Below are 21,502 nucleotides of genomic sequence, written 5' to 3'. Positions count from 1 at the left end.
TGGCCCAGAACACCCAGAGGCCCCCTGTTGTGACTGGAGCCAGTCCAGCCTGATGCAGGACTATGGTTGGCTGGTTCTCCCAGCTTCACTTCCTTGTTCCCCAGACAGGAAACAGGTCAAGAATGGGGAAGTGACCAGATCCTGGAGACTGGATGCATGTTTTACTCTTTACTAAAAAGCACAAAAAGAACGTCAGCCAGGATCAGAGGTGTTTCTTTTGTTAGGGAAAAAGAAACAGCTAGCATTTGTGGAGTGTTTACTCTCTGGTAGGCATGTATTATAGGAATTATAATCAAGCCTTGGCATGATTCTATATGGCAATTCTATATGGCAAGAAGCAGGGATGGAAGCTGGCTTAGACAAACCTCAGGGGCCAGTACAGAAGCCTGGCCTGAGTCTTGCAGGCAGAGGGGATGGGGACGGTTACAGCCGTGCTCTGGAAGCACCCCCTGAGGCTGGCATGCAAGGGCGAGTTGAGGGGAGCCTGACCAAGGCCATCTGTGATAGCAGCTGATGAAATATGTGTAGACACTGGGTGCCTGATCAATGCCTACAGGCCAATGGCTATAAGGCGCCATGCCACCATGCCCTGGGGAACCTCAGGGTTTCCTCAAAGCTCAGAGATTCGTATGCCTCAAGATGCAAATAAGAAAAGGCTGTGAACTATATCAGATTCCCACAATGAATGTCAGGTGTCTCTGTGCTGGGGAATAGCTGTGAGGCAATGACAGCAAATTGCCAACATCCACTGGATCATGGAAAAAGCAAGAGAGTTCCAGAAAAACATCTATTTCTGCTTTATTGACTATGCCAAAGCCTTTGACTGTGTGGGTCACAATAAACTGTGGAAAATTCTGAAAGAGATGGGACTACCAGACCACCTGACCTGCCTCTTGAGAAACCTGTATGCAGGTCAGAAAGCAACAGTTAGAACTGGACATGGAACAACAGACTGGTTCCAAATAGGAAAAGGAGTATGTCAAGGCTGTATATTGTCACCCTGCTTATTTAAGGGTGTACCCTTCATCCCATGATGCACAGTACATCATGAGAAACATTGGGCTGGAAGAAGCACAAGCTGGAATCAATATTGCCGGGAGAAATAGCAATAACCTCAGATACGCAGATGACACCACCCTTATGGCAGAAAGTGAAGAGGAACTAAAAAGCCTCTTGATGAAAGTGAAAGAGGAGAGTGAAAAAGTTGGCTTAAAGCTCAACATTCAGAAAACTAAGATCATGGCATCCGGTCCCATCACTTCATGGGAAATAGATGGGGAAACAGTGGAAACATGTCAGACTTTATTTTGGGGGGCTCCAAAATCACTGCAGATGCTGATTGCAGCCATGAAATTAAAAGACACTTACTCCTTGGAAGGAAAGTTATGACCAACCTAGATAGCATATTCAAAAACAGAGACATTACTTTGCCAACAAAGGTCCGTCTAGTCAAAGCTATGGTTTTTCCAGTACTCATGTATGGATGTGAGAGTTGGACTGGGAAGAAAGCTGAGCGCTGAAGAATTGATGCTTTTGAACTGTGGTGTTGGAGAAGACTCTTGAGAGTCCCTTGGACTGCAAGAAGATCCAACCAGTCCATTCTGAAGGAGATCTGTCCTGGGTGTTCTTTGGAAGGACTGATGCTGAGGCTGAAACTCCAATACTTTGGCTACCTCATACGAAGAGCTGACTCATTGGAAAAGACTCTGATGTTGGGAGGGATTGGGGGCAGGAGGAGAAGGGGTCGACAGAGGATGAGATGGCTGGATGGCATCACCAACTCGATGGACATGAGTTTGAGTGAACTCCAGGAGTTGGTGATGGACAGGGAGGCCTGGTGTGCTGTGATTCATGGGGTCGCAAAGAGTTGGTCATGACTGAGAGACTGAACTGAACTGAATGACAGCAAGGCTTTCCCAAATATTTGAAGGCACCAGGGTAGCTACTGCAACCCATCAGACCCCTTTTCAAGAAGGGGCCAGCTGGCATTACCAGCTGCTTCAACCTGCAGAGCACACAAGGGGGCTGTGTATTTGGGCCCCAGACTTACAGACTCAAATCTTACAGGGGAAGAGAAGAGAGTTCCATTCTAGTTGTCCCATGATGGCAGGCACCTTCTTGGCTCTTGTTCTGAGCAGATCTGCTCTCTACCAGCTGGGAGTAGAGGAGAAACCAGGCTCATAGAAATTTGTCCACAAATTCCTCGGGTCACAAGTACAATTAATGCAGTCTCCTGGGAGGTGTTTCAGTCCACAGGCAAAACCAAGACAGGTAGGAAGATCTGGGTTCATTTTAAAATAGAATGTTCCAACCCCAGAGCTACAAACTTGGAGCAAAGCAAGCTTGAGTGGTAGTGAGCCCCCCACCATGGATAGTGTGTAAGCACAGACTAAAAGTCAGGTTTTGGGCAAAATAGATTCCTATGGTAGAGAGGCTGGATTTGAGGTGGGCCTAGTTGGAATCTAAATGGCCAGTATCCAACCTGGAGTTCCAGCCTCAAACAGCCTGCAGGGGGATAAGGTGAGAAAACAGGAAGGAAGGATGTGGTCATGGCTCAGAGGGTGAAAGGACCTGTCTGAGGTTGCACAGCTACAGTGTGGTGAAGTTGGGATCCACTTGCTTTGTTTGGGATGCTGCAGAGTGCAGTGGTTAGGCATGGGTTGGGGGGTTGGTAGGGTCAGACTGCTGGGGTTCAAATCCTGCCTCATTGCCACCAGCTGTTGGCCCTGAGCATGTTCCTGCCCCATGGCAGGGTTGGTGCTGACGACTCAGAGCAGCTCACCGTGGCTGTGGTATGGCTTTATTATTATACCTCTTGGCTGAACCCCTAGCTGTGTGATCCTGGGCAGGTTACTTAACCTCTCTGTGCCTCAGTTGCTTCATCTGTAAAATGAGGATCCTGTACTGTTTCTTGACTTGGGGGTAACTGGACATAATTTGTATAATTATACAAAATTATACATCATTTTGTCATAACTCATAGACTGTACTTTTATGACTTGGATTGCTTTTGTGTGTTTGCTGCTGCTAAGTCGCTTCAGTCATGTCCAACTCTGTGCGACCCCATAGACGACAGCCCAACAGGCTCCCCCGTCCCTGGGATTCTCAAAGCAAGAACACTGGAGTGGGTTGCCATTTCCTTCTCCAATGCATGAAAGTGAAAAGTGAAAGTGAAGTCGCTCAGTTGTGTCCAACTCTTTGTGACACCATGGACTGCAGCCCACCAGGTTCCTCCATCCATGGGATTTTCCAGGCAAGAGTACTGGAGTGGGGTGCCATTGCCTTCTCCGTTTGTGTGTATGGTCTGTTTCAATTTTTTAAATTACTGAAAGTAACAGTGTATACTCACAGGGTTATTGTGAGGTTAACTTTGTTAGTCTAGGTTATGTGCTTTGAACTGTGCTTAGCACATAGCAGGGGATCAATCAGTATCTGATCTGCTGTCTAGCGCTCTGCATTGAGAGCGCTCATCACAGTTAGGTTTAATTTTCAACAATATAAGGAGGGACTTCCCTGGTGGTGCAGTGCTTAAGACTCTGTGCTGCTAATGCAGGGGGCCTGGGTTCGACCTCTGGTCAGGAAACTAAGATCTCACATGCTGTGTGGTACGGACAAAAGATTAAAATAACGTAAGGAAAACAAATGTCCCCAATTTTGATAGACTGTGAAGCATGGAGATGTCCTTCCCTCCCAACTCAAAGGGGAAGCCATGGTTTGGGGCTAAGATGCCAGTGGAATGTCCATCCCCGGCATATACCGACCAGCTGATACAGGAAGCGGTAGGGCTGAAGCTCCATCATCCACTCCTCCACCCCAGCCACAGGCAAATTTACAAAGGAATTCAGAACATGCTGATGAGGATGCTGAAGCCCTTGGAAGCCCTCTGCAACCATAGGCAAGAGGATGATGGTGAGGACCAAATTCCAGTGATGAAGATGGAATTGCTGACTCGGAACATGAAGCATTCCAGCATCCATACTTGGATACTGAATACATGGCTGAAGGCAGCATTTGTTCCTCCTACAACACATGATCCGCCAGACAGGGAGTTTGTACCACATACTCTAGCAGTCCATGTGAGACAGCTTTTGAAATCAATGTGAAATGGAAATCAATGTGATGAAAGATCAAGACCCAATAAAGAAAATGCAGGGTCAATAAAAGCCTCAGTGAAGTTAACCAAACTGTCAGATTTATATCAGGATGATAGAGGTGCAAGATGGTGAACAGATTTAGAAGAAATTCTGAGTTTAAGAATAAAGAGATTTGATTTTTTGCACTTGAAAAACAGAAAACAACGCTTCCCTGGAGGCCTGGCAGACTGGACCATGTGAGCTTTACGTTTACAGGTAGCCTTTCAACAACCTGTCACCTTAAATGACTGACCGAAGCTGCAGCCATATGAGGGTCCTCACCACTGGAGGATGGGGCTGGGGTCACGGCACATCCACAAGCAAGAATGGTCCCTGGACAGCTTGAGCTCCTGCTGGCTGATCACATCTCATCTTCTCTTTGGTTAAAAGCTTTGAATGCTTTGGAGAGTTCTTAGCATGATAGAAGGGACGGGCACTGCATAGAGGGAGGCAGGGTGAGAGATGTGGCTGCTGAAAGCTTCCAGAGCTCATACATTTAGTTCAGACTGTTGCCACCACTAGCTCGGTTATCCTTCAGAAATGCCATGCCTATGAAAACTTGTCAGATCTCATCTGCCTCCAGTTCGGTGAACCTGGCCATGATCAGGCACTGGACATGAAAAAGCAAACCCAGAGAATGAACATGAGGTGCTGGCTGCCAGGGACACGGCTCTTTTGGAATCATCTAATGTAAAGGGAAAGTAGACGCTTCTGAACCTGCCTGAAGATATTTTTCAAGGACACCCCAAGCACACAATGGGCCATCTCCTTGAGGCCTTCCTCCTGTTCCACTCTCCCCGGCCCCGCCCAGCCCTCACCTTTTGGAGCTGGTTTCCTCACTTCTGTTCATTCCACTGCTCACCCTGGGGATGCAAGTCTCAAAAGATTACAGCTTCTGACACAGCCTCCAAAGAGTCTTCTTTATGAGAGGGGAGAGGATACCTCCCCCTGCCAATTCCATCCTTCACCACGGGCCCTGGGGCAGCACCGCCAGCACCAGCACCAGCACCATCATCTCTATCCACAAACACTCAGTGGGGTCCACGCAGGGGCACGTGCAGGGGCAGGAACAGGATTCAACTGGGATTTGCCATGCAGGTGACTGAGAATCAGAAGATGCAGAAAGCAGGGTCCCCAGTTAGTGGCAGGGGGTTGTGAAAGGAAGAACCCAGGATCTGGAGCCACAGAGGTTTGAATTTGAATTGTAGCTCTGTTCCTCACTACCCAAGTGACCATGGTCAAGTTCCTTCGCCTCTCTAGGCCTCAACCCCCTCATCTGGAGAATGGGTGTATGTGTGTGTGTGTGTGTGTGTGTGTGTGTGCGTGTATAAATATATATATACACACTATTCATCAAGGGGTGATGGAATTAGAAATTATATTTGTGAAGGGTTTAGTGCTGAGTTCTGTACCTGGGGCACAGCAAGCCTTCAATAGGCCACGGCTGCTATTATTGCAGAGAGGGTGGGAGAGGTTGATGGGAGGGTAGGCGGGTGCAAGGGAAGGACAGGATGGTGAGGGGACTGTTGGAGCGGACAGGGCTCAGTCCAGGGGGCCATGTGCTGCATTTCAATCAGTGGTCACCAGAGATCAGTAAGTTGCCTGAGGTTCCCCCTCAAATTCACACAGGCATTAACAGCAGAGGGCTTCCCAGGTGGCTCAGTGGTAAAGAATCTGCCTGCCAAGCTGGAGACTCAGGAGACAGAGGTTCAATCTCTGGGTTTGGAAAATCCCCCAAAGAAGGAAATGGCAATCCACTCCAGTAGTCTTGCCTGGGAAATCCCACGAACAGAGGAACCTGGCAGACTTCAGTCCATGGGGTGACAAAGAGTTGGACATGGCTGAGTGACTAACATTGACAGCGGAGCCAGGACCATGTTGGCCAGAGACTCCCGTCTCCAAAGTGGGGCTGGTGCTGACGGGACTGGGTGTGACCTCCTCAGAAAGGGCTGCTCCGTCCCAATGAGTCCACACCTCCCTGCACCAGTAGAGAACTGAGTCAGCGCACAGCCTCTCCTGGAGGCCTGAGGACAGCTCTCTAGCACACTGGCCCTGGAACATCACTTACATCAGCCGTTCACACCACGTGAAGTGCCTTCCAGAGCAACCGTCGGCAAGAAGGCAACCCTGTGATCAGAATGACACCCAGACGAGATGTAGAATCAGCTCAGAGTGGCTGGATGAGAACACAGCCTGCTAAGGTTTCCCACAGCTCTCCTCGGTGTTTGCTGAGATCATGTCCTCCAGCCTTCTGGCTTCACAACAGCCTGGGAGGTAGAGACGGCTGTCTGTGCTCCAGAGATGGAGAAACTGAGCCCAGAGACGCACAAAGACCTGCCCTCAGCCACACAGCTAGTGAGTGGCACCACCGCATGCCAAAGATCATTCTCATCAGTCCACTGCCTACATTTTAAAGTTTACAGTTGTGAACTGTACATGCATTTTATGAAAAGGATTTCCCCTGCCTGTGGGCTCTAAGGCTGGCCATGAGGGGCGAACATGCATTTGTCTGAACCAAACAGAAAATAATGCAAGTCAAGATAAGGTGAGACAATGGGTCTGGGGGGCTGCGGAAGAAGAGGCAATGTATGGCAGGCAGCAGCAGGGTGGGGAAAGGTCTGGGAGACTCCATGGAACAGGGCCATTTGACCCGAGCTCTGAGGATAGTCCACTGTGGGGATATGGAGCTAAAGAAGAGGAGAGGTTCCTCTAGGTGGAAGGTGGAGGGAACATCAAGATAAAGAACAGAGGCAGAGAAGCCTGGGATGTCTGGAAGCTTGGGCTGGGGCACCTAGGGAAGTGGTCTGGGGCCTAATCAAACACGGGGTGCTCTGGAGAGGACTGGGGAGCCAGTCAAGGTTCTTTCTGAGCCAGGCTTTCCGGCCAATTGTCTAATGGAGTTATAGGAATAACAGGGGATTTAAAAATAGCCCCAGTGCATGGACTGTCTATAAAATTTATAGTTATTTCTTCATTTATGCGTTCCCATTTAAAAAAAGGGATGAATAATATGGCCTTTTCCATTTAATGGAAAAGTGACAGAGGTCCTTCCGCACCCCCACTGACTCCTGTGACCCCATGACCCCATCACAGGCCCCTCCATGGCTTACTCATCTCCCACTCACTGCAACTCCTGTCCCTCTCCAGCCTCGCCAGCACCACAAGCTTCTAGCCTTGGGCCAGTTTGTCCATCTGGAAAAATCTTCCCTCCTCCACCTTCTGCCTTTGTTACCTGCCGCTCATCCTCAGCTCACTGCTGCACCCTGAGAGGTGCTTCCCACGTACCGCCCAGCCTCCTGGTCAACAGCTGTGTGTGCAAAGCCGGCCAGGAGGTGCCAGGAGCGGAGCTGTGGGACTCACCAAGCTGCCATGTTTATGTGTTTGGTCCTTAGAACAGCCCTAGGTTGTGTCAGCAGAGCTCTCCCCACTTGGCAGATGAGAAAGGGGGCACTGAGGGGCTGAGCCACTGCGCCAGGCCACACACCCAGCAGTGATGGAGAAGGACCCGGCCCCAGAGGCCACACTCCTGATCCCTCCCCGCTGCCACCATTCCTGCTTCTGTCCTGCCTGACCAGCGTCCTTCCAGGCGTGCCAGACTCCATCTCTAGACACACTGGTTCCATGCCGCTGGGGCGATGCGATCGAGGCTTTCTTATTTAATCCTCACCTCAACCCCAGGAGGCGGCGCTATTCTGGTCACCCCCCCAGAAGAGGAGCAGCTGCACAGGTGGGCTAACAGTTCGTCCCGGATCAGACAGCTCGTCGGGGTAGAGCCAGGGTGGCTCCTGGGTCTGTCAGGCACAGTAATCTTCCTCGAGACCGTAGATGACAACCCAGACCAGCGTGCCCAGCCTCCCTCCCAATTATCCCCCTACCCGACCCACCCACCGGAAGTGATCTTCCCAGGAATTGCGTAAAGGCCTGCAGTGATGCTTCTCTGAGCCAGGTGCCTCAGGACCTCCAGGTATCTGAGCTCAGAGACAGGCTTGCCTGAGCAGAAGCCCAAGGTTCCTGCCCCAAGGGCTCACAGTCACAAAATCACAGGTTTCACATGCTGATTACGTCTTCCTAACACACATTAGCATAAAACATGACAAATATAATAAGGAGCATTCGTGGGAGCCGCCTGAAATCACCCCGGTGGTTTGTATCACAGCCTGCAGGAGGTTCTCACTGGGTAGTGGCTATGCAGCAGGCCGAGGTGGGCGGGAGCCAAGGGCCCAAGAGTCCAGGGAGGGGACAAGACACATGAAGGATTCTTGGGAGGATGGAAGCAACCTTCCCAGTGTGGTGTGGGTGAAAGCACCCTGATTCCTCAAGAGGAAAGGGGTGGCACCCAGGCCCACCCAGCAGGTGGCATGTAGAGAGGGGTCCCTATGGTGCATGGCCAGGCCTGTGTGCACAGCCTGCTGGAACTCCAACCTCCTCCTTACTACTTCCTGCAGGAACCCAGTGCTTGACCGCATCCAGGAGTCTCATGGTTGTACTAGGGAGACGGTCCAACACCTGGGGAGCCCAGCTGGCTGCTTTCAGTGTGTTGTCTCCGCTGGGAAGGCCCTTCCTGGCACACCAGGCAGAGGAGACCCAAGGAAGAGGGTGAAGGGGTAGGATTCTTTGGTGAGGATTTGAGCAAGCATGAAGGATGCCCTGTCCTGCTGGACCCCAGGTGAGGCCCCGCTGCATTCACAATAGCCTCTCCCCTCAGGTAAGGGCTGGCTGACTAAAGGCACTCTGGCCCCTAGAAGGGGGAAGGAAAAGAGCCTGGACCAGCATGGGGACATCCGTGGGTCACTGCTGGGCCTTTTCCTGCAGCAACAAGACCTCACGGGCACCCTGCTGGAGTCCAGGTGGGGGTCGGCCCAGCCTGTATGAATCCACAGCACGCTGGCTCCTTCAGCCTCAGCTGGAGCTCCTGGGTCACCGCTCAGCCTATGGCTGACTCCCCAGGGACACTCTGTTCCCCAGGTCCAGACCCATCCAAACCACCACCTCCTCTCAGCCCCTCCCCTCCTCCTTCCCGACCCCTGACCACCGAGAGGAGGACATGCGTCCTCAGCTGCCCTCCTCACAGGAAGGGTTCACCACTCGTTGGTGAAATCAGAACCAACAGAGGGCAGACACTGGGAGGTGACAAAGCTCAGAAAAATCGTGGTTTGTAGGGTCTGGGCCCAAGCTCCCGAGCTAAGCAGTCTCAGACGCTTCCAAGACACAGCCCTACTGCTGCATCTGCTGATGTTTAGAAAGTTGATGGGAACTGGTTTCTTCCTCTCTGCTAGGGGGTGGCTCCTCTTCTTTCTGAATCAGCCTAGGCTCAACTGGACTGGGTGAACACATTGCCCTCCCAGGCCCCTAAAGGTCCTGCCTCCCAGCTGAACAGCACAGCCGGCGGACCAGCCTCTCCGCCCTCTGCCCTGCCGGCTGTCCCTACTCCTCGCAGCCTTCCCTGGGAAAGCGCCCTGTCTGCTCCTGGCTCCAGTTCCCAGAAGCCCGGCCTGGGCTCTGGCTGGCCGCCTCCTGGCCCCAGTCTGCCAGCTGCATTGCCAGTGGGTCATAAGGCCTCGCTCACAGCCTGGCTCCTCCCTGGCTGCCTTAGGTTTGTTTTGCCTCCTGTGTCCATCCTGTCTGCTGTCACCATGTTCCTGGGAACAGGCCTGCCCAGCACGCCCGCCGCCTGGTACCCAGGCTCCAGCCCAGTCTGCCTTCTGCTGGCTGCTGTGCCCCGGGACCCAGCTCCCACCAGCTGGGCTGTCCGTCTTTGGTCTGCAAGCCGCCTATGGTGACAGAGGACGCCCATCCACTGCACAGATCCAACATTCTGCTTGGAGTTGAGACCCGGCTCTTTCTCTGATCTGATGCCTTTAGCTCCCTTTCTTGGCCTTGGCTGATTCTGCTTGTTCAGAGCTCTGCCCGGCAGCCCCTGACAGCCTCTGCCCTTTTAAACTCTTTCCTCAATTCCTGGCTTCCCTGGTCTCCTTTCTTCTGAGCCAAACTAGTTCGTTTTCTTTTTTAAGTTTTTATTTTGAAACAATCACAAACATGTTGAAAGTATAGTTCTAAAAAAATTCTTTTTTTCCGGAACTGTTTAAGAGCAAATTGCCAACCCCATGAACCATCAGCCCTGAATTCTCCAGGGTATGCTCCTTCTATCCAAGGCCACGTAAGGCCTCTCTGTCTGGTCGGGCTCTAACTCTCCATGTAGGGTCCACCCCATGGCGGGGGGAGGCCCTCCTTAAACCGCTAGGGTCTGTCTCCCCAACCAGGCCACCCTGTTAGCTCTTGAACACAAGGGATCCTCTGGAGTCAAATGTCTCTTTTCATGGGAGCTGAAAGTACGTCAGAATCCCAGCCTAATTCACCACAATGCCACCTCCCTGCCATCAGCATGGCCGCAGTGAGATGGCACAGATCCTGTGCCCTCATACACACTCAACCACACAGCCTTCCTCCCTTCTTCCTGTTGGCGTGTTCTGAGTGAAGGCCAAGAGGCTGGCTTCTATTATTCCTATGCTGTGTTAATACCTCCCTGGGCTGTGGTTTCCTCATTGGCAAGGTGAGGAATTTGGATCAAATGATTTCTAGGGATCCTTTCAAAATAATGATAACAGTGGACTTTGATTAAGTACTTACTACACACCAAGCACTGCCAATGCTTTACATGTGGCTTCTTAGTTAAGCCTCATATGGACTCTTTGAGACATAATTGCTATTATCGTCCTTATCCTGCAGATGAGGAAGCTGAGGCACAGAGCAATTACCTAACTCACTTATGATCAGCTGGTTGCCATGTTAGAGCCAGGGTTCCCACGCAGGTGGTCTGGCTTCAGTGCTTACTCTACCACAGAGCGCTTGAGGAAGAGAGAGACACCAGCTTACTCCTCACTGGAAGAGGCTGTCATGTAAGTAAATACCAATCATTCATGGCAGATTAAGAGGTCCAACACTATGCTGGGCACATGATATACAAACATCATTTCCTTTAATTCTCAGCTTTGTTCAATAGGTGCTATTATTATTCCCATTTTTCAGATGAGAAACCTGAGCCATAGAGATGTTATGTGATTTTCTAATCAGTAGCAGAACCAGAATTTGAACCCAGGTCTGGCTGATGCCAAAGTTATGCTCTCGTCACCATGTTCTGCTCAACTGAGATGCAGGGCTTTGCTCAGGGGGTGGGACTGAAAGGTGCCACTCATCCCCTCTGTCTGGCAGTGCAGCAGGAGGGGCTGGGCCAGACCCTGGACAGCTGACTCTATTTAATGGTCTGATTCTATTTAAGATTCACAGTGGCGCGGAGAGGTACCTCCACTTCCAGGGAGGCACTGAAGAGCATGATTGAAGATACTCAGGTGGGCGGGCACAGGAGGCAGGATGTGGCCTCTGGAGGGTATCCCGAGGCTGGGCCTTCCCCACTGTGGGCAGCAAGGAGCAGCTGATGCTTGCAGGGGACAGACCACAGCAGGGACCCCTCCTCCAAGAGATTCTGGTCCAAATCTGTCTTAATTTTTCTAAGCTCCTCATTTTTCTGGCAAGTTCTAGAGATTTGATATGTCTGTTGCCCCCCTCATCTCCTCACCTGTGTATGTCCAGGCAAAGCAGTACACAACACCCAACTCTGGGCTCTGAGAGGAAATTCTTCCCAACAGATATCTTATCTCAGGCCGGGGCACAACGCCCAAGACTCCTGCCCAGGCAGGGGCACCCTGCAGATGAGCTCGGCTTAGATTTCCTGACCTTTAGAGAAGGCAGCTTCTCTGAGGGAGAGACAAGGACTTGCAGCAGCCTGCATAGGCCCTTCACTCAGACCCCTCCCGTAAACTGTCTCCGAGCAACATCTTCCTCAAGTACTGAGTGCAGAGCTGAAAGAGCTCACTGACTGACAAGAGCTGGAAAGACCCCGCACATCATGAGAGCCAGAGATGGTTCACCCAAGCCGCACAGTGACCATTCATGCTACAGATGAGAAAGCCAGGTTCACAAAGAGCAAAGGCCTACCCAAGGCCTCAGCGCCAGTAAAGGCAGAGTCAGGATGCAGCTCCCAGTCCCGGACGCCAAGACCCAAGCCCTTTCCCACATCCTCCAATTACTGAGGGAGAGACTGCAGTCCAGAGAGAAAAGACGATTTGCCCAAAGTCTCCAGCTCTGGGACTCACCCCACTTACCTCCCTCCCTCCGACAAGGAAGCCTCATTTCAAACAACACCCAAAGATGGAAAAGGCAAAATTTCCTATGATTTGCAGATGATGAAATTCAGGTGGACCCATGCTCAACCCCAGAGTCAGACTTTCCACCTTCCCAACCCAAGTGTCATTTCTATTTTTTGATTTCATTTTCATTGTCCACAGATTAGTCTCCAACTCTCACCTTTTTGATATACTGTTCACACACAGCTGTTAGAGACAGAGCCTGGCTAACACCTTCAGCAGCTCTCTAGTGCCTGGGGAGCAAGGCCACTGGAGCCTGGGGAAGATCATGGTCATGCTGGAGAGGGAAGGAGGTGGGAGGAAAGGAAGATGGAAGGAAGGAAAGAACAGTGAAGGGGGAAGGAAGCAAGGAAGGCAGAGACCCCTTTGCTAAGCACTTCCTATATGCCACAGTAAAGAGCCCATAGAATCTTACCATTTAGTTCTCACTAAAGAACCTACTTTAGGGACTAGCCAGTAATTGCCAGAGGTGGGCCTAGAATCCCATTCTGTCTCAGGCCAACGCCCAAAGACTTCCCAGACTTTCTTGAACACCAACACCTTCCCCTGTGCTCCTCTGAGCCCAGAAGTTCAAGGAAGTGCCACAGGGGCTCCAAGGACCTATAGGGAAGGCTGCAGGGTGACCTTCTCAGAAGACCTATTTGGAAGAATGAGTTCTGTGCCTAAAACATTCTAAAAATCAACCCTACTAGTCGCCTGTTATTAAAGATGGTGGGGAAACAGTATTTATATTTCTTTTCTCCTTGCTTCTCTCTCTCGGTATAATAAACACACAAAGAAGGGAAGAGCAGGAGAGGGTACTGGCAATGCAGTTTTGGAAGCTGGAAAGAGATGGATGGCTGAACAAGACTTTGCAGACCCAACAGAATGGAATCTAAGTTGACAGCATGTTATATGAGAATAAACTCGACTTATGCCACAGGGCCCCTCAAGGACTCTGGAGGTGCATATGGGGAGAACCAAGATAAGGACAACTAGTGGAAAGTCCTGTTAGAAGCAGTCAGACCTCACCCCTTCCTCAACTCCAGCAGCCAGATGACTCCTGAAAAAGCCTGGAGGTTTATTCTCTGCAAAGGGTGAGATGGAAGGCCTTTGAGGGGGTTCAGGCCAGGTGATGGCAGGATGGGAATTGCAAACAAATGAAGGGATGGAGTGAACGCATCACTGGAGGCTGAGATCCCCCTTCACTCTGCCTCCCACCTTTTCCTTTCTGTGGCTCTCAGCCTATGGGAAATGAACCCTGCCACCTTCAGGTGGGAGGCCGGAGTCTTCATCCAAGAAGAAAGACACAAGACTCTGCCACTGCAGCCTCCGCAGTAGAACAGCCTAGTCTCGGGGAAGCCTTGCTCTCACACTCAGGTGCCCGGGCATCTTTGAGCCTCTCGCTCTTAACATGAGAAGACACCAGAGGTTATCAGATACCTGAAAGAAGAGACTAAACAAATACAAGGGTGAAGGGAACCTGAAGGAAACAGAAATCAAGGGAAAAAGAACACTAAAGACAAAACAACTGACATTAATAGCCTCCGAGAGGCCTGGAATCAGTCAAATAAGAATAGGATACTTGGTACAAATGAACTTATTTACACTCCAGAAATAAGGCCACAGATGTGGAAAACAAACTTATTGCTACCAGGGTGGCAAAGGGGAGGAGGGATAAATTGGAATCTTGGGACTGACATATGCACACTACTATATATAAAATAGATGACTAGTAGGGACCTACTGTATAGCACAGGGAACTCTTCTCCATACTCTGTAAAGACCTAGATGGGAAAAGACTCTAAAAAAAGAGTGGATATATGCATACGCGTAACTGATTCACTTTGCTGCACAGCAGAAACTAACACAACACTGTAAATCAATTATACTCCAATAAAAATCTTAAAAAATCATTCAACTTAAAAAATAGAGACTACTTTAACTAACAAAAGTACATAAATAAAGGTATTCTCAATAAAAAAGAATAGGATACTATTAATATAAGAGGAACATGCAAGGAAAATTAAAAATGTGATAGCAGAAACGAAAACACGAATTGTTGGAAGACAAAGTAGAGGTCCCCAGAAAGGAGAGCAAAAATACGAAGAGATGGGGATTCTGGCAGAGGCATAGAAATTAGAGGAACAAGCCAGGACTTACTCAACGCCTGAATAACAGGAGTACCACAGAGAGGAGAGAGAAATCCAGAGGACAGAAAATCCTCAAGGAAACCATTCAGGAAAGTTTCCTAAAGCAGAAGTCCCTGACTTGCCAGATTGAAAGCATCAGCGAGTGATGAAAACTGCCCCACACCGAGACCCATGCTTGAGAAGTCGCCCCTCTAAGCAGGAAGAGAAGACCCTCAGACAGTCACAGAGGATGGAACAAGAATCAGGATGGACCTGGAATTCTTGAGAACAACCCAGAAGCTTGAGGAGAAGGGAGCAACACTTTCAAAACTCTAAAGGAAAATGACTTCCAACACAGAATTAGACACTTGAGTCAACTGAGGAACACAATAAAAACACTTCAATCCATTCACTCATGCAAAGCATTGAAAAAGCTCACCTCTCACAGGCCCTTTCTCAAGAAGACCATGCTGAAGGATGGTCTCTGTGAAAATGAGGAAGTAAACCAGGAAAAAGGAAGATGTACGGCTATGAGGGGATCAAGCATAGGAGGCAAGAGAATCTCTAGGGTGAGAGTGAGGGAGCCCTGGGGTGGCAGCTGTGTTCCAGGCTGAGGGAGCAGCCCGTGTGGCCTGGAGTCCACAGGATCCCTCAGGGAGGGACTGTGTCTGCAAGATGATTTACAGAGGACCCGACGCATCTGAACGTCTTCAGGGGAGAGTTGTGAAGTGAGAATTTGGGGGTTGAATTAACAATAAATATATAGACAACTGGGGCTCCCCTGGTAGCTCAGCTGGTGAAGAATCTGCCTGCAATGCAGGAGACCTGGGTTTGATCCCCAGGTTGGGAAGATCCCCTGGAGAAGGGCATGGCAACCCACTCCAGTATTCTTGCCTGGAGAATGAACAGAGGAGGCTGGCAGGCTACAGCCCATGGGGTTTGCAAAAAGTCGGACATGACTGAGCGACTAAGCACAGCACAGCATATAGAAAACTGATGAAGTTAACACATGTACAACTTTTATTCCTAGAGAAAATAAAAGTTGTATAGGAAAGCAAAAGTATCATATAACATAGCTGTGAAGCATAAATGGTATGACTCTGATGAGGATGGGGGATGAGGGATCACGTGTAGACTGGGGAAAGGCTCGTGAGTCACTAGCTGGCACCTAAAGCTGAAAAGCCCAAGAGTAGCAACCCAGGCATATTATTCAGAGAAAAGGTCAACCAAGATAATCAGCTGGAAGAGATGAAAGTTATTGCTTCTGGGGTGGGGGTGGGGCAGGGCAGAAAATGTAGGGGAAAGAAGGGTACTATCGTCTTCCATAACAAAATTTATAGAGATGTTTGGCTTTTTCAACTCTGTGCATGTAAAATTCAGATAAAAATAAACACAGTGGCTAGGACTCAGCACTCCTAGTGCAGGGGGTCTGGGTTTGATCCCTGGTCAGGGAACGAGATCCCACATACCGCAACTAAGAGTTCATATGCCATGACAGAAGCTCTCGCATGCCACAACTAAGACCTGGCACAGCCAAATACATACACGCATAAAAATACATTTTAAAAAATAAATAAAAAAATAAAAACTGAAAGAGGGAGAGTGTGTGCCACTCTTTGCTAAGAGGCCGCTTCCCCCACAGGAGAGAAGGGGATCCCCCAGGACAGGGAGGAGGCAGGAGGAGACTCAGGCAGATGCGGTCCAGGCCCAGGGGATGCCCAGTGCTCATTGCAGCCGCCGGCGGCCATCGCACGCTGGGGTGGGGACTCCACTTCCCCACCCCCATCCCCTCAGCTGAGCCTCTTGCTGCCTTAGACCCCATAGCAACCAGAGGCCAAATCCACTTGAGAAATGGATTCTCCTTTAAATTTTAATAGGATGCATTTAGGTCTTCCCTGACCATCCTCAAGACCCTGGGGACTCCAGCCCCAGCAGACTCAGACACTCAGTCTGCCCCTTGATCAATATGTCTTTTCTTTTTTCTTTTTCTTTTTTTTTTTACTGTCGGTGACTTGGGTTTCACAGTGACATAATCAGTTTTGTCTAATGCCTGGAGTGAGTGTTCCCTGTGAAGTCCTCTGAGTGTTCAGTAGAATGATGCTAGGCCAGCATGGAGAGTCGACCTAACTAGACGGCTTTACATCTGAGATATCTATTTGGAGGATAATCTTTACAAAGGAATAACTTTCCCAAGAATCTAAGTGGTTTCCTAGAAACAGAACAGCCATTCACAGATCTGTTGTTGAGAATGTAGGTATCTAGGAACGGCGAGAAGAGGTCTGGATGGGGGCTGAGAGAACCCTCCCCGATTCCCCCATCCAAACCATCAGTTCTGCCTGCAGTGCGTCAGCGTCTGTCTCCCCTCACCCCGCACCATTACTCTAGGAGAGGCACCCGCTTCTCATCAGTGCGTGGCCCCACGCCTTGCACCTCCTCTAGGACTCTGCCTGCACTCAGCCCCTTCTCTCCCAGCATCATCATCTGCCAAGCCCTCCCCCGCCCACCACTGCTGCCAATCATTCCTAGCAGCACAAGCCTAAGGAGGATCTCTCCATGTAAATATCGCCTGCTCAGCCTCACACACACAGGTCCGGGTCCTGCTCCTCACCTCCTTGTGATTCCCTCCTTCCCCCCATAACCAGACTCTTGGGACAGGTTTACACGCGCCACCTTTAGAACTCCATCTCCCCAAAGAGCTCCCATCAAGGTCACCAATGACCCCCATGTGGCCATATCCCATGGACACTTGCCTGGCCTCCCTGTCCTTGGCCTTTAAATGGCCCTCAGCACAGCTGACCTTGAACTCCCTCTGCCCTTGTCTTCCAGGATTTCTCATTCTGCTGGGTCTCTTCTATTCTTTTGGCTTTTCCTTCTCAGACTTTTGCAGCTTCATCTCTACCTGTCCTCTGGCATATCCCGGCTCCGTCCTGGATGCCCTGTTCTTTTCTTTCCATTTCCCCAAGTGATCCCCCATCCAGTTGCATCCTCTAAATAGCATCTATGCACTGAAAAATGTGAATATCTACACATATCTCAAATGTATCTTTCCTGTCCTCTGAAGGCCAGGCTCAGATATCCAATTGCCACACGCCTTCCTGAACACTTGGATGTCTGACTGGCATCTCAAAGTGAACACTGTCCACCAAGCTTTGACCCCTCCTTCCCCAAACCTCTTTCTCACTCTCCTTCCCATCCCTGCCCATCTCCGTAAATGGCAGCTTCATATACCCTTGAGCCAGAAACGTGGTAGTCATTCTCCATTCCAAGCTTCTTATCCTTACCCTTTGTATTCGATTCACCAGATGTCCTCTAGCTCCACCCCCATCTTCACTGCCATCTCCCTGGTCTGGGCCATTGAATGTCGCACCTGTACTTTGCAATATCCCACCCTCCTCTGTGTCCACAAAAACCCAGGTCTTCCCTAGGAGAGATGGAACAACAGGGTTTGGGAGAAATAGAAAGAGAACTAAACCCAGTGTGGGAACATGTGATAGGAGCTGGACAGCTCACTCCTGGCCCAAGGGGCCACACTCAAAGCTGCACATCTATACTCCAGGGAGAAGCCTGAGCATTCAAGAGAGATCAAGGCACTGAGTCAGAAGGAAGATACGGCCCTGATAGCCTGGACTCACCCAGGAAGGACAGCGGCCTGTCTCCAGAGTTGGGTGCCCAGGACCACTCCTCTCTGGCCCCCAGGACAGAAAGGATCTACTCAGAGCAGGCACTGGCCAGGAAGCTGGTAACCCATGAGCCAGCCCTTTTTGGAATCATGTTTCGTTTTTTGCCTGTAACACTTGCAGGGCAGGTCAGCAAGCAAACAACCTTGATTCCCAGCCCCAGGGTGCTTGCCCCATAGCCGAAGCCACCCGACTTCACCTTCCCAGGCCAAGTCTGACGTCAGGTTGGTGGGTTGGCCCTGACTCTCTGTCCTTCCTCCTTCCTGAGACCCAGAGTCTCCACTGCTCATGGATTCTAAGGGCTGCTGAGTTCAGGGAGGTAAAGGGAGATTCCCTCAGTTAATAAACATTCACCAGCGCTGCCTACATGCCAGTCACCATTTTCAGCACTGGGGATACGACAATGAATAAACCACAATTCCTGACCTCTCACAGGGTGTATGTTCTGGAGGGGGAAACAGAAGTAAACTAGTGACTGGGGAAAAATAAAGCAGGGAAGGGAAGCTGGATAAGAAATGCTGGAGGAGGATACAGAGGAGGGTGATCTGACAAGGCTTCTCTGAAGGGTGACTGAAGGAAGTGAGGGAGCTGTGGGACTCTGAAAAAAGTGTTCAAGGCAGAGCGTGCAGCAAGTGCACAGGCCCTAAGGTAGCAGCATGTCAGACAAAGAGATCCTTGGCTGGAACACAGGAAGCAAGGGGTAGGAACCTGCCAATGCAGGGGACAGAGGTTCAGTCCCTGGTCTGGGAAGATTCCACGTGCTGTGAGGCAACTAAGCCTATGCACCACAACTACTGAACCTGCGCTCTCGAGCCCATGAGCCGTAACAGGAGAGGCTGCCACAGGGAGAAGCCTACGTACTGCAACTAGAGTGTGGCCCCTGCTTGCTATAACCAGCGAAAGCTCATGTGACGACCAAGCTCAGTCAATAAATACATAAATAAAAATTTTTAAAAGACCTATTTAAAAGAAAAAGGAGAAGCAAGGGGTAGAGGGGCAGGCAGAGGTCAGGGAGGATCTGGGGCTAGAACACGCAGGCTACTGGAGGTCTGTGAAGGGTGCAGAGTGGGAGTGACAGGGTCTGCTGATGTTAAACGGGATCGCTCCGGCTGCTGGGTTAAGAGTACATGATAGTGGGTAAGAATGGAAGCAGGAGATTCTAGCAGGAGACTGTGATGATCCAGATGAAACTCAGCACCGGTTTGAGCTGGGAAGTGGAAGAAATGGGCAGATTCTGGATATGGTTTCACAGGGTGAGTCGACAGGATTTGTTAATGGAGATGAGACAGAGCTGTTTTGAGCCTAAGGATCTGGTTCCCAAGGTGGAAGGAGATGCTGTTGGTGGTACCTGTAGAGCCTGGTCAGCACATACTGAGTTTGAGGTGCCCTAGTCTTCCAGGCAGAGGTGCCCATGAGGCATCAGAAGCAATGGTCTACAGTTCAGGAGTAAGGTCCTAGCTGGAGATTCAGATTTCGTGTCCTTGGTGCAGGGATGAAGTTTAGCCAAGGAAGCGGACAACACTGACTAGGGAGACCATTCAAGGCCACAGGAAACGAGTTCGACTGACCAGGTGCATGAGTCATCAGGACACCCAGACTGCCGTCTGACTCACCTTTCCTCTCTGCCTGTCCCGGTCTCATATACCCTCCAGGCCCAGCCCACCTCCTCCAGGAAGCCGTCTCTGGCTACTCTGGGCCCAGAGGTCCCCACACTTCAGCTCCAGGCTTTCTGCTACCTCTGAGCCAGCCTCCATGAGAGCAGGATCACAGTTGACCCTCCTGGCTCTGGCTATCTTCTGGTACAGAGCACTTGTAAGTTCTGTGACAACCCCAAACTTTCAAGTCCACATTTGCAAACTCTCCTGGAGGGTGACACCAGCCCCCAAAGAACCATAAATATCGAGGGGTCACCAGAAGCGAAGGTGGGAGGTACAGTGGGGGCCAGATGGGACAGCGGGGCTGTGGGAGAAGATGACCTGACTGCTGGCATTACATAACCCCGTTCCCTCTACCAAAGTGACAAGTGGAGAGAGTGAGGGTGATGTTCTTCACAGTCGACAGAGTGAGATTATCCTGGAGGGGATCAAAACAATGGACACAAAAATGAAAAAAGTACTCCAATACCCATTTGTTAGCACCATGAACTGAGCTGATCTTTATATAAGGCAGCACAAGATCCCCCAACAACCCACAAAGTATGTAATTACCCCTTTTACCGATGGGAGGCAGAGCTGGAGAGGTGAGGAGACTGTCCCAGTGGAACAGGTTAGTGGGAGAGCCACTCTGGGGCAGGGATGCTGGACCTGGCAAGACAGGGAGATTCTGAACAGAGCGGGTGGGACTAAGTGATGACCTGGATGGAATGGTGGGGGTGGGTTAGAGTGGGGACCCCTGGCCAGACTGCAGAAAGAGGACTCAGACGTGGCCTTCACCTCTCAGCTGAAGGTAGACCATGTGGCAGAAACTCTAGGAGGCGGCTGGAGCTGTGAACTAACTGGGCTGGGGAGAGGCTCCTGCCAGCTGCCCTTTCAGGGCTCAGAACAAGGGAACTGCCTCAGGGAACCAGATCTCCAGTCTGGGGACTGTTGCCTCTCAAGGCAGAGGCAGACCCCTTTGTTCACACCAGCTGACATTCAGCCGCCCCTGGGACCCCACAGATGGCCCTTGAAGCTGCGGGGAGAAGGCTGTGCCTGATCCACCAATCCTGGGGTGAAATGTTACGTGGCCTTTGGAGGATCCGATGATGTGCGAACACAGAGACACACGGGGGCGCTCTAACCAAGTAGCAGAAGAGGAAACCCGCCAGTCCCCAGGTGGAAAGACAGTGTTTCGAAAACCCGCTGGTCTAGTGTTTCTCAATGGAGAAGTTACGGGAACTCTGGGCAAGATATTTCTCCCCTTTGGGGACGTGTCCTTGCCACTGAAGGATGCTTGCCATCCCTGACTCCCCTCCCTATTTCTGTGACAACACAAGTCCCCAAGTTCAGTTTTCAAATACCCCTTCTCCTGGGAGACCCTGCTGGTCAGTGCCGAAGGATGCCCACCAGTGGCCTCGGGAGCTGGGCACTGTCTCCTCTCCCAATGCTCCAGAGGAACCTGGCACCTCCCACTTTGATCTTGTGAGTTGGGCACTTGCAAGTGCTGGAGGATTGTAGGCTCCAGTGACATTCCATGTTCCTGGGAACATGGGTTCCTAGGGACCCTCCTCCCTGGGAGGCAGGTTTTCCTCCATGCCATTATCCCTCAGGACTGGGTAGGAAGAGGGCTGCGTTGATTACACTGGGGACACAGACACAGGACCCTGAGACAGACACCACGGGACCTGCGTACAGACACCCACATCCCGGGGAGCACGCACGTGGTCACACAGAACACAGCTC

General features: G+C 50.8%; 1 protein-coding gene across 7 annotated transcripts in view; it reads right to left on the bottom strand.

Annotated features, from left to right (window-relative positions):
- HIVEP3 (HIVEP zinc finger 3) overlaps positions 1-21,502 on the bottom strand; it is a 561,080-nt gene that overhangs the window by 27,367 nt on the left and 512,211 nt on the right. The window lies entirely within an intron of this gene.

This window comes from Bubalus bubalis, chromosome 6, assembly GCF_019923935.1.
Source record: "Bubalus bubalis isolate 160015118507 breed Murrah chromosome 6, NDDB_SH_1, whole genome shotgun sequence".
NCBI classification, from domain to species: Eukaryota; Metazoa; Chordata; class Mammalia; order Artiodactyla; family Bovidae; genus Bubalus; species Bubalus bubalis.
The sequence above is the reverse complement of the archived record's forward strand: the minus strand, read 5'-3'. Positions and strand labels throughout refer to the sequence as shown.